Source organism: Mauremys reevesii, linkage group 4 (assembly GCF_016161935.1).
Source record: "Mauremys reevesii isolate NIE-2019 linkage group 4, ASM1616193v1, whole genome shotgun sequence".
Taxonomy (NCBI): domain Eukaryota; kingdom Metazoa; phylum Chordata; order Testudines; family Geoemydidae; genus Mauremys; species Mauremys reevesii.
In genome coordinates, this window is record NC_052626.1 from 148,437,711 (window position 1) to 148,460,590 (window position 22,880).

General features: G+C 51.0%; 1 protein-coding gene across 6 annotated transcripts in view; it reads left to right on the forward strand.

Annotated features, from left to right (window-relative positions):
* LOC120404150 (perforin-1-like) overlaps positions 1–22,880 on the forward strand; it is a 76,517-nt gene that overhangs the window by 21,954 nt on the left and 31,683 nt on the right. The gene's annotated exons all lie outside the window — the stretch shown is intronic.

Sequence of the window (22,880 nt, forward strand, 5' to 3'; positions counted from 1 at the left end):
AGATCAGAAGGGACCATTATGATCATCTAGTCTGACCTCTCCTGAGATGCCATACCATTGACCCATTGTACTATTTACCAGTGTCCTCCATAAACTTATCTAGCTTAATTTCCTGACTGACAGTTTATATCCGTTTGTCCTCGTGTCACATTAGCACTGAGCTGAAATAATTCTCTCTCCTTTATCCCTCTGATATATTTAAAGAGTGTAATCATATCTCCTTATGCCTTCCATTCCTCGGATCATTCTAGTGGCCCTTCTTTGTATTACACTTCTCACTATTGAATTTCATCTGTTACTAATACTCCAGTTTACAAGGTCATCTAAATCTCCTGAAGAATAATCCTCTTCCTCTTGGTTCCCAGGTCAGCAATAAATAGATTGAATCAGCTCCTTATCCACCTCTGGATTTTCATTTGATCCCCATCTTTTCCAATTAACCAGTAATTCTTCATATGCGGCAATCAATCAACTTACTTAAATCCAGATATATATTATAGATCCACCTTGTTCTTTGTCTAAAAAAAAAAATCTGTTCAAATTTTAAGATTTCCATGACTTTGCATACTACAGATGTTAGACTAACAGGCCATTTAATATTCTAGGATGAAGATTATCTCTATCACTATTCCTTAGCCCTTCATTAGCCTCATTAAAGACCGAGGCAAGTATTCGTTCAGATATTGTGCCATTTCCAAGATTATCATGCCTCTGACAACTCCTGCAACTTCAACCTGAAGTACCCCAGGCGTCATCTGCCTAGATCCTAAATATGTTATCCCAGTCCACTTCTTAGTTGTCCCCTACAACAATGTCCTCAACAAGGTCTCGTTTACTCACCAAATCAAATCTAAAATGGCATCCCCCCCCGGTCAGCAACCACTTGATGATGAAAAAATTTTTCTATCACGTCTAGGGAAAGCTGAGCCCTATTTTATTATTACTAGCATTTTTTTCCAATCTATATCCGAAGTTAAAGTCCCCCATTATCAAGCAGTTCTGTTAGTATTTACTTAAAAACAAAAAAAAACATTAAATCCATCTCTCTATCTACTAGATTGTGACCATTGCCCAAACAGACTCTGTATTGTCCATTGCAGTGCTTTGTTTTCCTTTACACTGCTTTGTTTTTACATAGCTGTATATATATTTGGATTATTTACAGGCATTCTTTTGGAAAAGGGCCCATTTTCCCTTCAGAATGGCTGCAAAGAAACCAAGAATTCTCTCTCTTTAACATGGTCCTTTTTAACATTTTCACAAAGTTTAACTGCTTAATTCTCTCCAGCCTTTGTAGAGTTAACTTTTCACTCTTTCCTTAAATCACTCGTTTATCTCCCAAAATAACACCTTTATCACCTCAGATTTCACCATTTTAAGTATTGTTCCAGGGGTTCATGCCTGCACTTACTGCTTTTCTTACTGCCAACACTATGCCCTTAGGGCTTCCAACCTGTTTTTCAGTTTCTTTATCTGTTGCTTGCCTGCTTTTCTGGGCCCGATCCTGCTTTTCTCCAATGAACCGTTTGTGAGTGATATTGTGGTCACTTCACAATTTTGAAATAAATGTTTAAGGAAAGGGACCAGGAAGGGTGGGGGCTAGTTGAGGAACTCACCTTCTTTGCTGAATTGGTAGTGGAACACTAAAGAATCATTTTTTTGAGGCAGACAACAAAGGGGAACAGAACAAGGGGCTTGTTGTCCTTTTTACAATGAGATGGGAGTATTAAGGGGGTTGGATCGATCCGGGGTGGGTTTTTGAGAACGGGGTAAAGGGGAGCGCTCGGTCTGGTGGTGGGAGAGGAGGCTTTTAATAAAGCTTTCAACTTATTATTTGAATATTTGAGAGAGGCGAGTTTTTTTTTTTATTTTGTCCAGCTACGATTTGCCTCTTCCCACCACTGAATGAAACAATTAACCTCTTCTTTAGCCAATTTAGTTTTAGGTTGGCCGAGTTTGTCCTTTAAGACATCCACTCGGTCTTGTTCCAAGATTTTAACAGTGGCCACTGAGTTTTGGGATCCCCCTGAGTTAGCCTAGACCATTTTTCCAGAAATTTACAGGAGTCCGGACCCTTCTTACAGGAGTCTGGACCCATCCTAAATATATAAAATGAGCCAGCGTTCGTTTAGGGAACTGTCCTGACTTAGACGTCTGGTTACCCATACAGGAGGACTTCACACACCAATCGCACAAGAAGGAAATTCAGGTTAGGAGCCCACAGGCTACTGCCTCAATCGCCCTTGCTTTCACACCAAGGCTTTTACCCAAAGTGCGGTGCGGCTGCGATTGTGCAGATTCCACTCACTCAGACCGCGGGGACAGGAACCCCTTGGTCGGCCGATCCCCGGACGGAGATGGCACCCAGACTCAAACACTCCACAGGAGGACGGATAGACACAGAGACAGGACAGTCCTCAGTCCGGACAAAACACAGAAATAATTACCTGACCAGATTCCTGATGTCAGATCCCGGGATCCCTACCAGAACAGAGTGGGAACCAACAGGTTCAATGGCGTAGACTTCACTGTGGTCGTGCACCTTTTCGTTATAGTGGAGGACCGCTCGGGCCAAATGCCCAGGTGCCGGCTGCCACGGTCATCCTACAAAAACAGTCAGGAATCACACAACCCCAGTGAAGACGGTTGCCATCTCGGTGGAACCTCCAAATTGTCAAAGTTAGACTCAGGACTCACAGTTTGTCAGACCACTCTGTTTTATTAGCACAGCGCTCTGCTAATGACACCCAGATAATGTGAGCACCATGCAAGACACAAACTATCTTATTTATACAGATAAAAGGATGAGAACTTAACAAGATAACAAAGGAAGCAGAATCAGATAAGTTTACCTGGGCTAGGCATGCATATCTTATTTCCTTACTAACTATCACCCATCTTCTGTTAATGTTTTGCCATTAGCACCATTGTTTATGCCTAATGTTTCTTTTCCTGGCACCTGTATTTCAACATTTCTTATTTCTGCTTAAAGGTACACACAACATTTCTTTAATCCATTCTTATTTTTACAATATAATTCATTCTACTTTCACACTGGGGAGGGGCAGCTGGGAAAAGGAGGCAGCATCTCAGGAGGCAGCAGATTGGGGAGGGTTGGCTGTCCCCTTATTGGTGCCTGGCACCTTTGATCTGCACCCCCTGACCCCTGCTTCCCCTCATTCCCATCAGCCCCTGCTCTACTGCTCTCCTTGGCCCCTCGCCTCCCCTCCTTTCCCCTCCACCACGCTCCCCATCAGCTCCCAGCCTTGGCACGGCCTTCACACTGCCTGTGTTGTACCAAGTGGGGACTCTCACCCCCAGCCCTTGGCTGCCCCCCTCTTCCCTGGCCCACAGCACCCCCTGCTCTTTGTGTTTGTGGGGGTGTCAGCTGGCCCAACCCCCCACAACAAGCCAGGGAGGGGTCTCTGACCTCCTTGTCTCTCCACTCCCGAGCCAAGCTGTGTCTGACCCACGGCAGCATGAGCCAGATATTGGCTCTCTCCATTAACCCGGCAGGGGGTCAGGACTCCTGGGTTCTCTCCCCAGCTCTGGGAGGGGAGTGAGGGCCGGTGGGTCAGAGCAGGGGGGGCTGGGAGCCAGGACTCCTGGGTTCTACGCCGAGCGCTTTATTTTATTCTTAACCTCTAATCTGCAATGTGGAGTGACATTTCCCAGTTGCCGTGGCGATTGAATGAAACATGGTCCTCGTGGTGTGACGTCAGCTTGCACCCGTTCCCCAGCTGCCCCTCCCCAGAGGTGGCTTCATCTCAGTGCTGGGTGAGCACTTTGGGGTGGTTGGTCACTGAAGTAACCTGAATGTGCCTCCGGTTAGGCCTGTTGTAGTACTGTATCCACCAGTAGGGGGCAGTGCTTCTCCAGGCATCTCCAGTCCCCATGAGCGGCTCATTTCCTGTCAGGTCCTTCTGCATGTGCAATAGTCTGACTCAGTGTAGGAATAGAGGGAGGCTTTATGATTATCCCCTCCCAGAGCTGGGGTCCTTGGAGTCCCAGCTAGAACTGGGCAAAAATTTTCATCAAAAAATACAGATTCGAGTTGACAAGAATTTTAGCGAATTTGCATCAACTTCAGAAAATTGTTTCTCGCTCTCCCAAAATGGTCAAAAAATTGAAACGTTTTGATATTTCAATTCCAATCAAAATCTCCCATTTTATTTTTTAAAACCCTGAAAGCATTTTATTTGGCCGAACGTGATTTTTTTTATGTGATTTCACTTTGCCAAAAACTTAATTTTGGGGGCCGGGGGGGTTGAGTCAAAATGAAATTCCCCTCCCCTCTCTCCTCTCCCCCTCCCCCCATTTTTTGGCATCACTCTTTTTGACATCATTCAGTTTGAGGAGGATTTGGTGTAGGGAAGGGCAGGGGGCTAGACTAGATCACAAATTGAATGAGTGAAGACCGTGATGCAGTTGCAAAAAAGGCTTTAGGAAAGTTGTGGACACACTAGAGAGAGTCCAGAGGAGAGCAACAAAAATGAGAAAAGATTTAGAAAACGCGACCTGTGCAGGAAGGTTAAATATCTGGACATGTTTAGTCTCGAGAAAAGAAGGGGGACTCGAGAACAGTCTTTAAATGTGTTCAGGGCTGGTATAAAGAGGACGGGGATCAAGGGTTCAGGTAGGACAAGAAGTAACGGGGTTAATCGGCAGGAAGGGAGATTTAGGTTAGAAGAGAGCAGGAAAAACTTTGATCAGCACAGAAAAGGCCCCTTCCCTGCGTTTCCACCCGGCTGTCCCCTTGTAGGGCCCCGTCTTCTCCCCGCAGGCCCAGCAAGGGCCGATGAGGATTTATGAACCGGCCCCTCGCACAGCTCTGCCCTGATCTCTCTTACAGAGACAGAATCCCAGCCTAATGCAAGGGGCTCAGAGCTCGCGTCAGAGGTTCCGTTGCCGGTAGGTTGACCAGTTCTCCCAAGAAGCCAGCTGTGGGGATCAAACGTTATCTTACTGGTGGGTGTCCCTAGCAGATAAAGCTGGAACAGAATTTCACTGGGTCCAAAGTGGGCCAGGCACTGGGATTGGCTGCCCGCCAGCAGACACCCCCGTTGTTCCTCCATCAGCTGCAGGCACGGCAGGGTTTAGCTGTAAATCGCTACGGCAGATATTAAGCTTTTCACCCAGGGAACCTCAGCACGTCTCCTGGTCCCTTGCTTTTTGCCTAGCTTCCGTGAGGGCAGCCGCGGCTGGGTGAGCCGGGCCTAGTCTCCTTCCGGTGGTTCCTGGCGACACCTCCTGGCTTGGATCCGCATGATTCAGAAGGAGACTGGAACTGGGAATGAAGCTGGATTCATGGACAAAATCAGGAGCTGTGGCTATTTTGGCCACTGCCCCCTTTGGAGAGAACTCTGGGGTGCCGATGAAGAGGCCGGGTGGACAGATGGGAGCAAGTTTCACCATCAGGGCAGCCACCTGTACCGTCTCCTGGACTCCACCAGGCAGGGTTCCCGATTCTGGTTGGCCGCATTCCTGGAGGTTTCATCACATGACAGAATCTTTAATGAAAGATTAATCTTTAACTCCTGGACATACCCTGCCCCCCATCATTCCCTCCGCCGGCACTCACATTAGAGATAAACACCTCCGTCTGACCGCTTTGCAGCATCTGCTCCTGTTCTGTGTCCAACACGTCACCGCTGTTGGCTGCCGAGAGAGTAAGGGACTGAGTCAGCTCCCTTCTTTCCCCTCTAAACCCAACTGAACATCCCTGAGGCAGGGATAGAACCCAGGTTTCATCACTCCCAGCATCCCCTGCTCCAACCAACTCAACTCCACTCCCCTCATGGAGCTGGGAATAAAACCCAAGAGTCATAGCTCGAAGGCTTCCCTGCTCCATCTCACCAGCCCCCACTCCCCTCCTTCATTCTTAACCTCTACGCTGCAATGTGGAGTGACTTTTCCAGTTGCTTTGGTGTTTGAATGAAACCTGGCCTGACTTGTATTTTGTAAAAACTATTGATAAATAAAGCACTTTTTAAAATGTCCCATGTTGCAAAAGGCTTGATTCTCATGTGATTGGCGCATGTGGCTTCCTGTGTGCAAAGATTGTTCCCCAGGTGCTCTGCCCCACAGAGGTAGCTGCATCTCAGCACTGGGCAAGCCCTCCTGGTGTGACATCACCTTGTGGCTGTTCCCCAGTTGCCTCTCCCTAGAGGTGGCTGCATCTTAGTGCTGGGTGAGTACTTCAGGGTCTTTCATCACGGAAGTAACTTGAATGTGCCTCCTGTTAGGCCTGCTGTAGTATGCAGGGGTGACTCTAGCCATTTCGCCGCCCCAAGCACAGCGGCAAGCCACGGGAGGCGCTCTGCCGGTCGCTGGTCCCGCAGCTCCGGTGGACCTCCCGCAGGAGGTCCACCGGAGCCGCCCGCCGCCCTCCCGGAGACCAGCAGAGCGCCCCCCGCGGCATGCCGCCCCAAGCACGCACTTGGCGTGCTGGGGCCTGGAGCCGACCCTGGAGCCGCCCCTGGAGCCGCCCAATCTGGGTCTATACTGATTATGTGATATGTATGTACCTTGTGAACCTTGTAACCAATACATGTAATCTCTCATAAATCAAGCCTGACCCCAGATGTACAGCACCTTCTTCTTTAACTTGTGCAAATTTGATTTTAAACATTAGCTTTAATAAAATTTAATATTCACCAGTAGGTGGCGATGCTTCTCCATGCATCTCCAGTCCCCGGGAGCTGCTCCCGTAACATCAGTTCCTTCTGTATGTCCTGTAGTCTGACTCAGTGTAGGCATCTAGGGAGGCTTTATGATTATCCCCTCCCAAAGCCAGCCACAAAACTCTGGAGTCCTGGCTCCAGCCCATCCCCCACCCTCACTCTAACCCACTTGGCCCCACTCCCCTCCCAGAGCTGGGATAGAACCCGGGTGAGCCAGGGCTGGGGAGCTCAGACTCCCGGCCTGAACTGGGCAACATTTTTTATTTTAAATGTAGATTCAACTTGACAGAGAAATTTTACGAATTTGTTTCAATTTCTATAAATTCTTTTTGTCCCCGTCCCTAAAATGGTCCAAAATCTTGAAACATTTTGATACTTCAATTCCAGTCAAAAGCTTCTATTTTATTTTTAAAATCCCTCCACATCGAAGTATTTCATTTGACCCAACATGATTTTTTTCCCATGTTTTCACTTTGCCAAACAACTGGTTTTTCTTTCTTTTCAGGTTCACCCAAAATGAAATCCCTCCCCACCCCCCCGCTCCGAGTTTTTGCACAGCCAGCCAACTGCATGAAAATCAAGTTTTCACATCACTCCAATCATTCAGTTTGAGGAGGATTGAGTGTTGGGAAGGACCTGGAGGCTACAGTGAATCGCAAACTGAATATGAGTCAAGACTGTGATGCGGGGGAGAAAAAAGTGAATTTTCTGGTATGCAGAACCAGGAGTGTGGTACGTAAGATGTGGGAGGTAATTGTCCTGCTCTACTCAGAACAGGCCTTCCCTGGAGAACTGTGCCCAGTTCTGGGAGCTGCACTTTAGGAAAGATGTGGACACACTGGAGAGAGTCCAGAGGAGAGCAACAAAAGTGAGAAAGGTTTAGAAACCTGACCTGTGAGGAAAGGTTACAAATCTGACCATGTTTAGTCTTCAGAAAAGACTTGAGAACAGTCTTTAAATATGTTCATGGCTGGGATAAAGAGGACAGGGATCAATTGTTCTCATTGACCACTGAAAGCAGAGCAAGAAGCAAACAGTTTAATCTGCAGCCAGAGAGATTTAGGTTAGAGAGCACGAAAAACTGGAATCAGCACAGCACAGTAAACACCCCTTCCCCTCATTTCTACCTGGCTGTCGCCTGGTAATGCCCTGTCTTCTCCCCGTAGGCCCAGCAGGGTCCGATAAGGATTGACAAACCTGTACCTTGTCCAGCGCTGCCCTCATCTCTCTCTCACGGAGACAGAAACCCAGTCTGAACTCACACACACATTAACAGAGCGTGTCTATGAGCACTCCCAAGTTGACCCCTTATATGTCCCTCGACTCAGTAGGTTGGGCTGAGAAGCACTTTCAAGCTGTCACCCTCATATGCCCCAGGTTCAGCACATCCCTTTCCCCACTTTTACATTACAATTATTTTGGTAGTAACCCACTTGATAAGCAAACCCTGCAGGATTTCTCGGCGCTGCAGGGTGTGACGTTGCACTCCATATGATTTTATGAAAATAGTCTAATAAGTGTGAATATAATATAACTGGAATATGCTTCATGCAAAAGGTTTCTTCTAAGGCATCACTACAAAGCTTATAATCTACAGTGTGTTCATCCTATTTGCATGAATGTATCATTCTTGTATCTGAAACTAGAAATATGAAATATAACTCTGAGGTTCTATTGCAATTATGCAACACGTGGACCATTAACGGTGGTTTTGAATCTTGATAGCTCCCATCAACCAGGACAATTGACTGTAGATGGCTCTGTTTACTTGCAAGCCTTCCTGTGAGTCAAGCCAGGGAAGAATGAAGGCCTGGGGTCTCACAGGACATGTGACCATGTCACCTGCTACTGAAATCCATCTTAAACCTGGTGCTTTTCCATTTAGAAGGAGGGGTGGGAACCCAGAGACACTAAGATTCCTGCCTTGTTCAAAGCTATGTGAAGAGGTGGAAAAGAACAAAGGGTATGTAGTTATGAGAAATCTTCTAGCTACCACCTGAGCTGGAAGAAGGACTGTACTAGGGGAAAGGATTGGGCCCAGACTAGAAAGGAATCTAGTCTGTGAAAGAAGCTTATTGGAACATCTCTGAGGGTGAGATATTACCTGTAATCAGTTTCTTAATGTATTAGGCTTAGACTTGTGTGTTTGTTTCATTTCGCTTAACTTACTTTGTTCTGTCTGTTATTACTTGGAACCATTTAAATCCTACTTTTTATATTTAATAAAATCACTTTTCCTTATTAATTACCCCAAAGTAAGTAATTAATCCCTGAGGGAGCAAACAGCTGTGCATATCTCCCTATCAGTGTTATAGAGAGTGGACAATTTATGAGTTGACCCCGTATAAACTTTATACAGAGTAAAACTGATTTATTCGGGGGTTTGGATCCCACTGGGGGCTTGGTGTCTGGGTGCTGGAGACAGGAGAACGTCTTAAGCTGTTTTCAGTTAAGCCTGCAGCTCTGGGGGACGTGGTTCAGACCTAGGTCTGGCTTTGCAGCAGGCTAGCGTGTCTGGCTCAACAAGGCAGGGTACTGAAGTCCCAAGCTGGCAGGGAAAACGGGCTCAGAGGTAGCCTCAGCACATCAGGTGGCAGCCCCAAGGGGGTTTCTTTGACCCAACCCATCACACAGGAGTATTTAGCTTAGATACGAGGAGAGTTGCTGTAGAGCGAATGGGGAAGCCAAAAAACACTCAAGAGAGACTGAGGGTGGGGTGCTCAGCTCTTCGTGAAGCTTGAATCGATTGGGTTTCCCAGGTTGTGGTAGTAGCTGTGGGTCTGGAGCACTGGAGACAAGCAGAGCCCCCAGAACCATCACTCAGGAGAAGATAAAGTCCCAGTGTAACAGATGAAGATTTTGGATCCAGGCATCAGAACACTCACTTGAGCGTGTGGGGGGGAGGGTTTGTAGAAAAAGAGCAATGGCTCAAGGGAGACACTAGATTTCTTGGTGGTAAACTGATGATTTAAGGGAGTATTTCAAAGCTGTTTTGTTCAGGCTAGACAACAAGAACTGATCATTCCCGGCTATGGGCAGTGTCCCTTCGCGGGAGCTCACAATGCCATTGGGCAGCTTCCGTATATTGGATACCAGTAGAGGATTTATTACTAGAATTGGTCTGATAACTGCTGGGTTGGGGGGGTGCAGGCGTGGGGTCATTAACATCTGGAGCAGAGATTTCCCATCATGCAGTGCTTCCCTGCTTTCCTGGTCCCAGAGTTCAGTGCGGTTCTTGCCTTGGAATGTCTGTTCTCCATTCTGTGCGCTAATGGAGGTGCCTCCATGCCCCATCTTTGATGCATATGAGACTAGGGGAGTTGCCTTAATCCTCTCACCCTTGTCCGGAGGGGCTTAGGTGTGTCTCCCCCTGCCATTTCATTGGTTTTTGTAAGTCTTTCTTCTGAGCAGTTTTGATTCAAGCAGAGGTTGGCGGGGGGGGAAGGTCCTTCCTGAGTCAGACAGGCTGGATACTGTGCCCTGGTTTCCCAGGAACACAGAGCTGGTAGGTAACATGTGACAAACGCCCCCTCCCAACTCCAGCTATATATCCACAGAGCACGCTGCCGGGATCAAACATTATCTGAATGGAGGAAGTCCCTAGCAGATAATAAAATTGGAGGCCTGATTGGTCGACAAAACCAGGAGGGGAGGGACTAGCTTGGCCACTGCCCCCTTTTGGAGAGAACTCTGGGGTGGCGATGAAGAGGCCGGATGGACAGATGGGAGCAAGTTTCACCATAATGGCAGCCACCTGTACCGTCTCCTGCACTGCACCAGGCAGGGTTCCCGATTCTGGTTGGCCGTTTTCACAAGACTTTTAATTTTTTATGAAAATTAATCCTTCATTCCTGGAGGTTCTAGGGGGGTCCTGGAGAGTTGGGGACCCAACTGCCATGACATCACTGGGGCTTCATTGTCCAGGGCCTTGGAGCTCAGCTGGGATCAGGCCAGACAGAGGGACCCGGGTGACGTTGCCACCTCCTCTGGCTTTGGCTAAATCCCAAACAGGGCCCGGGAGGTGAGACGTGGACTTCCTGCTCCCTCCCCCTCCCTTGTGCTCGTCTTTTCCTTCCCCCTCTTCTTTCTTCTCTCGCCTCTTTCTCTCACTCTTTTCGTCTCTGTCAGAGAAGAGTCCGGCTCAGCTGGCCCTGGCTTCATTTTTCGCAAAGATGATGTCATGTGAAGACCCCTCCAGGAATACGTCCAATCAAAATTGGCTACCGAAATGGCCCATTGCTGGGACAAGTTTGCCGGGCCTTGAAGTGGCTGGTCAGGGTGGGGTCTGGGGCCTTGTTTCTCCAGCTATGAGGCTACAAGAGTCAGTCAACCACTGAATTTTCCTCTCTCTGCTGGTCTTTTCCATCCCCTTTCAGGTGTGTTCATCTTGTTGGGTCTTCTGGGAGACAGGATCGGCCTTTCCCAGCAGCAGCAACATCCCCAGCAGGTGCACCCACGTCTCCTTTCCCCCCAGAGGACAGTTTGTTCCAGCTAGAAGAAAAGCAGTGTGTCAGACAGGGGGTCCCTTATCAAAATACCCGGTAAAATCCCCCCCAACCTGGGGCTGGATCAGAGAAGCGGCCCCTTGATGGTAAAGGCCCCGAATCCCATAATCCACTTGCCTGAGCCAGCCAGCAGGGGGCCAGGGTGGAAGGTGACTGCGTGGGGGACACCTGGGCAGGGGCTGGCTGTGGTGGGGGAGACCGGGGTCTGTTGCGCCCTACAGGGGAAAGGCCCCATGTCCCACTCTCACCCCCCTGAGCCTGCCACGCCCCTGCTCTGGGGATGGAGTGAAGCTGGCACCCCTAGAGGGGAAAGGCCCCATGTCCCTTTCCAACCAGCCCCTCAGCTCTGGGGCCGGGCAGGAAAGGGAATATGGCCGATGGGTACAGTAAAGGTCCCATGGCCTAGTTTCCATTGCAAAGGCTCCCAGTGTTCTTCCATCTGCCTGTGTCTGTCACACAAGGCCACACAGGTTTTACCCACTAGGGTTCTGTCCTGGGCTCTGGGAGGGGACTGGGGGCTGGAGGGTTAGAGCAGTGGGGGCTGGGAGCCAGGACTCCTGGGTTCTATCACCGGCTCCCTGACTGTGACCTAGGCCTGCCCTCTCCATGCCTCAATTTACCCACCTATAAAACAATCTAGATGATGATTGTTTCACTTTGCACAGGGCTCATCCCCGCTCTGATGTGCCTCTGCCCCCTAAGCTCTGTAGACCTCTGTGGTCGTGATTCTCGTACTCTCCACTGGGAGAGGTGGGAGCTGCGGAGGGCTGTCTGCTTCTGGCCACATCATGGTGTAGCCCGTGCTTACCTGCAGCCTGTGGCTCATGGGGCCACAAAGAGTTGGGCCCCAGGAGCCCACACCATCCTGCCTGAATCTGAGGCCCAGTCCTGGCCCCATGCATGGCTGGGGACTTTGATGTGGACTGCGGGGCCCCTTTTGAAATGGGAAGGAACTGGACACACCCTGACAGGTCCCCTCTACTCCACCCCAGAGGCAGCTGCATCTCACGCATCCCTGGATGGGGAATGGCGTGTGACTGTAAGGTTAAGACAGGAGTCGGCGCCCCCTAGAGAAGAAAGGGCCCATTCCCCACCCCCCTGACTCAGTCAGTGCCCCCACCCTGGGACCAGATTAACCCCGGCCAGCATCTCAGAAGGGCCCAGCCATCTCTTCCCCCATGTTCCTCTGGCATTTAAACCCCTGGTGGGCTGGAGCTTTCTTGTCCTGGTTAGAGACCCTCAAAGCCAGCCCCGGCCTGGGCTCACACTCCCTGGTGCCCACCCACCCCTGAGGGATCTGACTTTCTCCTACCCATGGCCATCGCTTCCAGAGCGTGTCCGGCCGAGCAATTCTCACCGCCCTGGACTGTTACACAGAGACACGAATGGGCCACCTGTAGGATGCCGCCCTAGTAGCAAACGCGCTTCCCCTCTGCCGACCGGCCGCGCGTCAGGGGCCCGGGCTGGGAGGGGAAGGCTGCTGACCTTTCCCCCACTTTGTGCTCTGCGTGATTTCTGGTAAATGTAAAGTGAAGGCTGGGAGCCAGCGACCATGAGAGACTTTCACTTCCAGCTGGCTCTTTTTCTCCATGGTACAAAGCAAACCCACCTATAAACGTCCCGGGCAGGGGTGAGGGTGCTCGCCCACCCACAACTGAGGGCTCCGGCATCAGCTCAGGAGGAGAAAACACTAACAAAGCCCAAGGTTCAACTAAATTCAGGGGAAAACAAATGATCAAACAGGAGCAGGAGGCTACAGGGCCATGCCTGTAGGGCTGTCCCTAGTGGGGTGCAAGGCCAGGGAACCCGCCCACTCCACCCTGCCCCTTCCCGTCCCTGCTCCACCCCTTCCCCTAAATCCTCACCCCTGCTCCACTCCCAGCCCGCCTCTTCCCCCATGTCCCCTCCTCCGAGTGATGCTGATGAGGAGGTGGGCCCGACCCCTGCTGTCAGTGCCAGGCTACCCCCCCACACACACTAACCGTCTGGGCCACCCTGGGCCCCACATGCCCCCCAAAGCACGGGGCCCAAGGCGGTTGCCCCAAACCAGCCTATGGATGGGACGGCTCTGACTGGTGCTGACGTCTAGGTCTGCGGCAGCCACTGAGGGGGTAGGTCTCTTCACAGAGCTCTTGCAGCACAATCCCCAACTAGGTGTAGGGGTAGCAGGGTCCCCCTCAGTGCGCCGGAGGCTGGTCCTAGCAGGAAGCACCAGGATGACCTCCTGCACTATGAGAGGTGGGGGAGGGACTGGGTGGATCCTCTGGTGCTTAGTCATTTCATGGGGCTCTCCACCCCTCATACCTCCCGGCGTGTACTCCCGGAGGTGAGGGCCGCCTTACCGCCCGCCTCTGTGGCTTTCCTCGAGTAGGTTCTGTGACAGGGAGCTCCCTGCCCAGCCCTCACCCCTGCCCTCTGGACCTTGTTATCGGGCCCCTGCCCCATGAGCTCTCCCCTCCCCGACCTGACCCGTTGCCTCTCACAACTTGACAAGGCTCCATAATCTGCAGCCAATTCATTTCTGAATCACACGTAGGAAACATCTGCACATGCTCGTGCTCCACACGTTCCATTTGCTCACCCTTCTGTCCCACCCCAATACGTAGAGGGGGCACATTGTGCCATCTCTTGAGGGTGAGGAGCCCCGGGGAACCAGCCTTTATTCCACTGGGTTCTGCGGCCCGCCAGGAATATCAGCCGATGCCTCCATGAAGGTATTTGCACGGTTCATGCCTATCTCAGGCCCCTCCCCTTTTGTGGCATGAGGGAGACTGTACCAGGTTGCAGACCCCTCGGATGGAGAAAAAAGAGCTGCCGGTCGTACCGGAGCTCTTCGGGGAGGCAGAGGAAGTTATGTGCCAACACACTTCATGCACCTTAAAGGAATCTCTGCAGGGCCTCGAGGGGGAAAACTTCGACCTGGGTGCAGAGGCAAACCAGGCCCTGTCCTTCCTCCTCTAGGGGAGACTGAGACCCAGTGCAGTCCGGGCCAGAGAAACTCCAGAGCTACCTTCTGGAGCTGGGCCCGGAAATCCAGGGCCGGGCTCAGGGTGCTGAGCCGGTGCCAGAGCAGGGACAGGACTAGCTGGTTGAGCACCAGTGATTTCCTGCACAGGAAGAGGCACCGGGACAGTCCGGTTCACCTCCACAGCCGCTCAGGCACCTGCCCACCTATCAACGCCCCCGGGCAGGTGGGAGGATGCTCACCCATCCACCCACAACTGAAGTCTCCGGCACCAGCCCAGGGGGAGAAAACACTAACAAAGCCCAAGGTTCAACTAAATTCAGGGGAAAACAAATGATCAAACAGGAGCAGGAGGCTACAGGGCCATGCCTCTAGGGCCGTCCCTGGGGGGGGGGGGCAAGGCCAGGGAACCCCCCCACTCCACCCTGCCCCTTCCCATCCCTGCTCCACCCCTTCCCCTAAATCCTCACCCCTGCTCCACCCCCAACCCGCCTCTTCCCCCATGTCCCCTCCTCCGAGTGATGCTGATGAGGAAGCAGGCCCGACCCCTGCTGTCAGTGCCAGGCTACCCCCCCCACACACTAACCATCTGGGCCACCCTGGGCCTCACATGCCCCCCAAAGCACGGGGCCCGGGGCGGTTGCCCCAAATCATCCTATGGACAGGACGGCTCTGACTGGTGCTGACGTCTAGGTCTGCGGCAGCCACTGAGGGGGTAGGTCTCTTCGTGAAGCTCTTGCTGCACAATCCCCAACTAGGTGTAGGGGTAGCAGGGTCCCCCTCAGTGCGCCGGAGGCTGGTCCTAGCAGGAAGCACCAGGATCAGAGACCTCCTGCACTATGAGAGGTGGGGGAGGGACTGGGTGGATCCCCTGGCGCTTAGTCATTTCATGGGGCTCTCCACCCCTCATACCTCCCGGCGTGTATTCCCGGAGGTGAGGGCCGCCTTACCGCCCACCTCCGTGGCTTTCCTTGAGTAGGTTCTGTGAGAGGGAGCTCCCCGTCTGCCCCTCTCCCCTGCCCTCTGGACCTTGTTATCAGGCCTCTGCCCCGTGACCCACCCACCCCCGACCTGACCCGTTGCCTCTCACAACTTGAGAAGGCTCCATAATCTGCAGCCAATTCATATCTGAATCACACGTAGGAAACATCTGGCAGGCCTCCAACCGCACCAGAGAGCCTGGGTCCTGCACCACGAGAAGCACGTCGGCAGCATATGCTGACAGGACCACCCAGAACTCTAGCTCATCGTCCGGAGCAGATGGAGGCAGGGCTCAATGGCCAGAGCATTCAGCTGGCCTGACAGGTGACCGGTTTGGTCAGGGTCCTCCACGGAGGTGCACAGCACTTGGAGAAAACCCACAAACAGTGGCCCAAACTTGAACGCCCACAGAGTGCCCAGGAGATACCCATAGTCCACCCTGTCGAACGTCTTCTCCTCCTCAGGGACAGGAGGGCGAACGACAGACCATCCCTACACACGAACTCAAGGAGGTCCCCGAGCCCACCAGTGTGGACCCCAGTCACCAGGGCCGTCCCTTGGTTGGGGGGTACAGGGCCCAGGACACCCCCCCTCACTCCAGGCCCCACCCCCACTCCACCCCTTCTTCCAAGCCCCCACCCCGCCTCTTCCTGTCACTGCTCCACCTCCACTCCACCCTTTCCCTCAAGCCCCCAACCTGCCTCTTTCCATCTTCCACCCCCTCCGCTGTGTGACACCGGGAGCCAGTGGCGTGGCAAGGGCAGGGGCCAGGTTGCTCGCAGCTGCCAGCACCAGGGCCCCTGCTAGCCCCACAGGCCACCCTGGGCCCCGGATCTGTAGTGAAAAAATCCTATTTTAGTTTAGGTATGAGTTAGTTAGAAAGAAAGATCATAAATAATGTAGTGTGTATTAATGTGTTTTGTAATTATTATTTGAAGTACCCACCCAGCTGTAGTAAGTGCAGGCCCTGATAAAGGCCTATTATGAGGCCTGAGGCCTGAACTGAAGTAATGAACAAGACTTTGCTAACAAAAAGCAAAGTTAAGCTGTGAGCCAGAGGCCGGCTTGGTTCACAGAAGCTGGCACGAAAAGGGCTGATGCTGAAGAAATACATATTCACCTAGCATACCAAAAAATAAACACAGTATTAGAACATATTATACTGAAACATTCCATAGATAATGAACGGACAGGCCGACCCATCCCAATGACCGGGGCAAAAGGGTAAAATGATGGATAGAGTTGTTTTGTTCGAACCAACATGTACAAGGTAGAAGGCGGTGCCTTAATACGTAGAAGGGTTGTAACTTGCTACGTAGAGAGGTTGTACCTCAATTCGTCAGGTGTGATGTGTAACTTGTTTGTATCTGTGTATAAGAATGCATCCCTGGGGAGGTGCCTTTGTCCGGCCGAAGGGGGAGTGGAAAGTCCCGCCACTGAGCCGGGTCCATTGCCAAGAGGCACTTTTTTAGTAGTATGCCCTGAGTTAGGCTAAGAAACCTACAGGGAACTGCCATTGTGTCCGAGGTTGCAATAAACCTAGTCAACGTGACTTTGCATCTTACTGGACTCTGTGGTTATTGGGGGTTCTCGTCGGGTCTGCTGTGTCAGCTATCTGCAGAGCTGGGGCCGCACACCGAGGGAACTCACGCACGCAGCCGAGTGATATCAACAAGGAGAAAGCAGAGCACCACACCAGTACCACTCTGACAACACTGGTGACCCCCACGTGTACGACTAGTACAAAAGGAATTGGTTAATGAAGTAGTGCGCATTCAAGACATGGCCTGTGCCATAGGGTATCATAATTTTTCTATAAATAGCAATATCTGCCCTGCAAGTGAGGCAGGATTTTGTGTACCTGTCACTAGCACTATTCAAATAGGAGCCCATGCCTTTTGGCCAACAAAAAGGGGTAAGGCTGTCACTGAAACAGTCATTATTCATGAACATTTGGAAAACTTATTGGTAGATTTGTTTCCACCAGTAACATTCTTACATTTAGATATACATGAATTAGTAACAAGGACTAAGGAATCCCTCATACCAATAGCCCACTTAATACAACAGCAAATGCGTGAAGTGGATGAGGTTCAACAAGCGGTGGAAACACCCTGGTGGGCAATCCCCGAGGATGTGACTTTACATCCAGTAGTTCGCACTCTAAGCATCTTCCTAATGGGGATCCAGGCTCTAACAGTGGTGGTGGTAATAGGCATGTGTTGCTATATGTTCCATCAAACAAAGAAAGCCAAGTTGCAAGGTAGAGTGAACAAAGGAATGGAAATGGCAATCAACACCGCTGTGGTACACCCAAACAATTATGTCATGGAGTAAGAAGTTAAAGTACACTAATTAACTAATAACAATCATCTATAAGCTATATACCTATATATAGGTGTAATGATTAGTATATAATACATTTTATATTATACAATATACATATTTATACCCATATACACACAATATGTATATTTTATATTCTATAGTTATATTTTATATTTACATTTATATTTGTATGTTTTCACGAGGCCCTCAAGAAAATACTAGAAAGGCTACTTACCCCCTATGAATCTCTGGACCCGGGCCTAACATTCCCAGGCCCACCATAAGGGACTAAAAAATAATTGGATAATAAAATCTGCCTAATGGTCGTACGAGGGAATGTGCAGACTAAACAGACAGATGGGGCATGAGTGTATGGATGGTAAAATAAGGTAACCACATAACAGTGTTTAGCCCACTGGGTTATCTTTAGTCCGTACATTATGCTTTTCCGGGACGATGGGTAAACATCCTCCCCATAAAAAGACAAAAAGCGGGGGAATGTAGTAAGTGCAGGCCCTGATAAAGGCCTATTATGAGGCCTGAGGCCTGAACTGAAGTAATGAACAAGACTTTGCTAACAAAAAGCAAAGTTAAGCTGTGAGCCAGAGGCCGGCTTGATTCACAGAAGCTGGCACGAAAAGGGCTGGTGCTGCAGAAATACATATTCACCTAGCATACCAAAAAATAAACACAGTATTAGAACATATTATACTGAAACATTCCATAGATAACGAAATGACAGGCCGACCCATCCCACTGACAGGGGCAAAAGGGTAAAATGATGGATAGAGTTGTTTTGTTCGAACCAACATGTACAAGGTAGAAGGCGGTGCCTTAATACGTAGAAGGGTTGTAACTTGCTACGTAGAGAGGTTGTACCTCAATACGTCAGGTGTGATGTGTAACGTGTTTGTATCTGTGTATAAGATGCATCCCTGGGGAGGTGCCTTTGTCCGGCCGAAGGGGGAGTGGAAAGTCCAGCCACTGAGCCGGGTCCATTGCCAAGAGGCACTTTTTTAGTAGTATGCCCTGAGTTAGGCTAAGAAACCTACAGGGAACTGCCATTGTGTCCGAGGTTGCAATAAACCTAGTCGACGTGACTTTGCATCTTACTGGACTCTGTGGTTATTGGGGGTTCTCGTCAGGTCTGCTGTGTCAGCTATCTGCAGAGCTGGGGCAGCACACAGAGGGAACTCACGCACGCAGCCGAGTGATATCAACATTGGAGAGAGCAGAGCACCACACCGGTACAGCTCTGACAACACCAGCCATCCTTTCTAAAAGCAGGAAGGAACGGCCTAGTGTGCCTTTGGTCAAGATGCATCAGCCAGAAACTTGTGTCTGAAGCTGATTTCAAGGTCACCACTTTCTCATAGGTTTAAAGTTAGCACTGTGAAAGAAGTAAAAGAGTGTGATGATGGGTTTTTTTTAAATTGCAACTTGATGTTCCTATGTAAATGTTCATGCTGTTTCTGTGTAAATCAATCCTGCTTTAGGTGTGAATGAGGGATGTGTGTGTTATAAGATAAGAGTGAAGGCCATCAACGGACCTGATGTTCTAGGGAAGAACCAAAGAGAGATGCAAAGGCACCAGGAGGTTGCTGGGTACCCCAATAACATTTTGAGGAGGAGAGCAGATTGACAACTCTAAAAGGTGAGACAAGCACCTATCAATCAGGACAAGAGAGCTGTAACCCAAACCAGTATGGGGTAACTCCCTGAGGAACTGATGAAAGGATGAGAAGAACAACTTAAGAAAAGAAGCACTTGACATGCACTCATCAAACTATTGATTACAGCATGACGGTGCGAAACTCACTCACCCCAATGAAGGAAAATTCCTATAAAGCAGGGTGCTTTGCCATGGGACTTTGGGTTCACCTTGCCACAACTTCCGAGCATCAGATCAAGATCAACAGGACCCCGCTCCCCAACTCGTTACTAATATAACTGGCCATTAGATTAGTCCGAGCTACAGGCTGGTAACTATAATATCCACTGGTGGGACAGTGAATGTGTGTCTGACTGTGTGTGTGTTTATGTGAGCATATGGAGTTGCTTTACTATTGTATTCTTAATAAATGCGGCGTACTGCCTCACCCCCTGAAAAAGATCCTGGGTGCTTCTTATAAGCATAACACATCCCCCTGAAGCACTGGGGCCCCCCAAAGCGTGGGGCCCGGGGCAGTTGCCAATCACAGTCAAATGGCCTTAGCTATGACTGTGTAGGGTACACTGAGCAGTGAGACGGGCCACCAGTTCCAAAGGTTGTGGTGCAGAGATCCCCCTCAGAGGTGGGCACAGCTCGCCTGCATGACAGGGGTAGCACTCTGCTCCCTACGGACTCGTCCCAGACAATGGCAAGGTCCAGGCCGAGGACGTCCCAGAACACGTGGCAAATTCCACGGTCAGTCTCTCCATGCCTGGAGACCGATCAGTGGGCATGAGACAAAGGGCTTCTGAGAACTCAGCCAGAGTGAGAGGCAACCCCTGCCAGTCCTGGTTGCCCGCGCTGACCGTTGGGAGTCCATCCCAGAGCACCTCGCGGGTGTCGCGGACTCACAGGTTGTGCCCACTCTTGGCCCCGTGCGGTCCCTGGGGGGAACCCCATTCAGTGTGACAGCCCTTCTCGGGCATCCACTCGCTCCCGGGGTTACCCGGTCCACCTCCTGGAATCACACCTCTCTGAGCCTTTAGTACGTATGTCTCTCGCTGTGGGTCCCCTCAGGGAGTCCAGAGGGACTAATGCCACCCTGTTCTCTAACCCAGAGGGACTCTTAGCCAGCGTAAAACAGGAGGGTTTCCTGACCATCTGAACACAGCGTAGGAACTCTCAGGGCCCTCAGGCCTGGCCTCCCTCAGCACAGCACATCCCAGTCCCTCCTGCATCCAGGTGGGCTCTGCCTGCTCCCTCCCTCCAGTCCAGAGATCCTGAGCTTTGCAGCTGGGCCTCTGATATCCCCCGGCCCCAAGCCTTGCCCATGTCCTTTGTCTTCTGTCCAGGTAAACAGTGTTGCATTGGCCTCCTCTCCTCTCAGCTTCTCCTCTCATCCATCCATCGTTCCTCTCTGTCTGGAACCGGCTGGTCAGGTCACCGGGGTCCTCTCTCTGCAGCCCATTGTCCTCCTGCTGCCCAGAACCGTCTGTGGCATCCGAGCTGGGACTCCCGGTCACCCATTGCTGGGTTATCCATTCTCCAGGCCATTGGCTGGGGTCCCAAGTTCCACCGCTGGTCCCTTTAACAACAACCTCCTTCTCCCATTAACTGGTTAAACCAGTAACACCCATGGAAACTGAGTCCCACCACCTCCGCATGCAAACCACTGAAAAACACAGAAAATCCCCCACTTCATCACAACAGGCTTTGGGGTGCCTGCAACTGGATTCTCGTTAATTAAGGTTCTCTCTGTTTCTCTTCTCTTAGGGAGGCTCGGAGACCAAAGAGCCCCTCTCTGGTGAGGGATCCCATCGCACCGGCCATGCCCAGATCTGGTGCTTCATCCCACTCCTCCTCCTCCTTCTTTTCCTGGGGGGTCTCGCCCCAGTGCTAAATCAGCAAGTCTGAGGTGTGCGATGAGAACGTGGCATCTCTGCCTGTGTACAGCCTGGCGGGGAGGCCATCGACGTGACCATGCTGGGTGAACACCAGCCGGTGGCGCAGCCTGAACAATCCCTGGGAATGGGAGGCTGCTGTCACTTCACCCGCTTGGCACGGGGGTGGCAGGCCTGGTGGTGATTGTAGTGTCCCTACCCCACCTCCTCACCCTGTGCTTGGACCCCACACAGCCCAGGAAACCATCATGGTGAGGGACTGCAGAGCTCTGTGCCGGCCTCGGTGGGCAGCAGGTGTCCCCAGCCCTGAGATCAGTGGGGCGGGCAGGGGAGTGGATTGGGCTTCCCTGGCCCCAGCATCAGAGTAGAGAAGGGAATTGGGGGACTCTGTCCCCAGGAATGGTGCGGATCGGGGGTCTGCCCAGCCACTGAGAGGGCAGGGGGCTCACCCGAGGGTGGTAGGAGGGTGGTCTGCCTTTGCCCAGACTGGAAGAGGGAGGAGAGAGGGAGCTCCGGAGAAGGGGTGCGGTGGGGGCATGGCCTCAGGGAAGGGGGCGGAGCATCCCAGAGAAAACTAGAAGTCAGCACCTAGGACTGTATTTATATGGCACAAGGCAAACCCAAGTGACCAGAGGCCTCTTTAGGAGCTGGGAATCACTCTTGCTTCTGCCACAGACAAGGTAGGTGCTGTTTAGTTATTGTAAAACATCTGAAAATGTAGAAGAGAAATGCTGTGGTGAAATTCTGAGTTCTTTGGAGAAAGAGGGGGGAGATCCTCCTCCAGGATCTGACCCCACTTCTCGAGCTGGTGCCCGGGTGCCCAGGCAGAGGGGTGAGGAGGGTAAAGGAACTGCAGTGCTGAATCAGCTGCTCTGGGGAGTCTTGCTACATGGAAGTCCCTCAACCCCTCACTAACCCCTGATCCCTCCTTGGCCCCCATTCCACCCCAAGTGCCCCTCCTCATGTCTTCCCCCACTCCTTTTCCCCCCAGCTCCCCTCACCCTGCCCAATGAATAATTCCTTCCTGACCCCCAGATCCCAGCACATGCCTGGGGGCAGAGAGAGGGTGTGGACACTGTTACTGCTCAAGAAAGAGCTCTTGGAGCCATTGTGGATAGTTCTGCGAAAACATCCACTCAATGTGCAGCGGCAGCCAAAAAAGTGAACAGAATGCTGGGAATCATTAAGAAAGAGATAGATAATAGGACAGAAAATATCATCTTGCCTCTATATAAATCCATGGTACGCCCACATCTTGAATACTACGTGCAGATGTGGTCGCCCCATCTCAAAAAAGATCTATTGGAATTGGTAAAGGTTCAGAAAAGGGCAACAAAAATGATGAGGGGTCTGGAATGGCTTCCGTATGGGTAGACATTAATAAAACTGTGTCTTTTCAGCATGGAATTGAGATGGCTAACGGGAGATATGATAGAGGTCTATAAAATCATGACTGGTGTAGAGAAAATAGATAAGGAAGTGCTGTTTACTCCTTCTCATAACACAAGAACTAGGGGTCACCAAATGAAATTAATAGGCAGAAGGTTTAAAACAAATAAAAGGAAGTATTTCTTCACACAACACACAGTCACCTGTGGAACTCCTTGCCAGAGGATGCTGTGAAGGTCAACTCTATAACAGGGTTCAAAAAACAACTAGATAAATGCATGAAGGACAGGTCCATCAATGGCTATTAGCCAGGATGGGCAGGGACGGTGTCTCTAGCCTCTGTTTCCCAGAAGCTGGGAATGGGCGACAGGGGATGGATCACTTGATGATTCCCTGATCTGTTCACTCCCGCTGGGGCACCGGGCACTAGCTACTATCAGCAGACAGGATACTGGGCTAGATGGACCTTAATCTGAC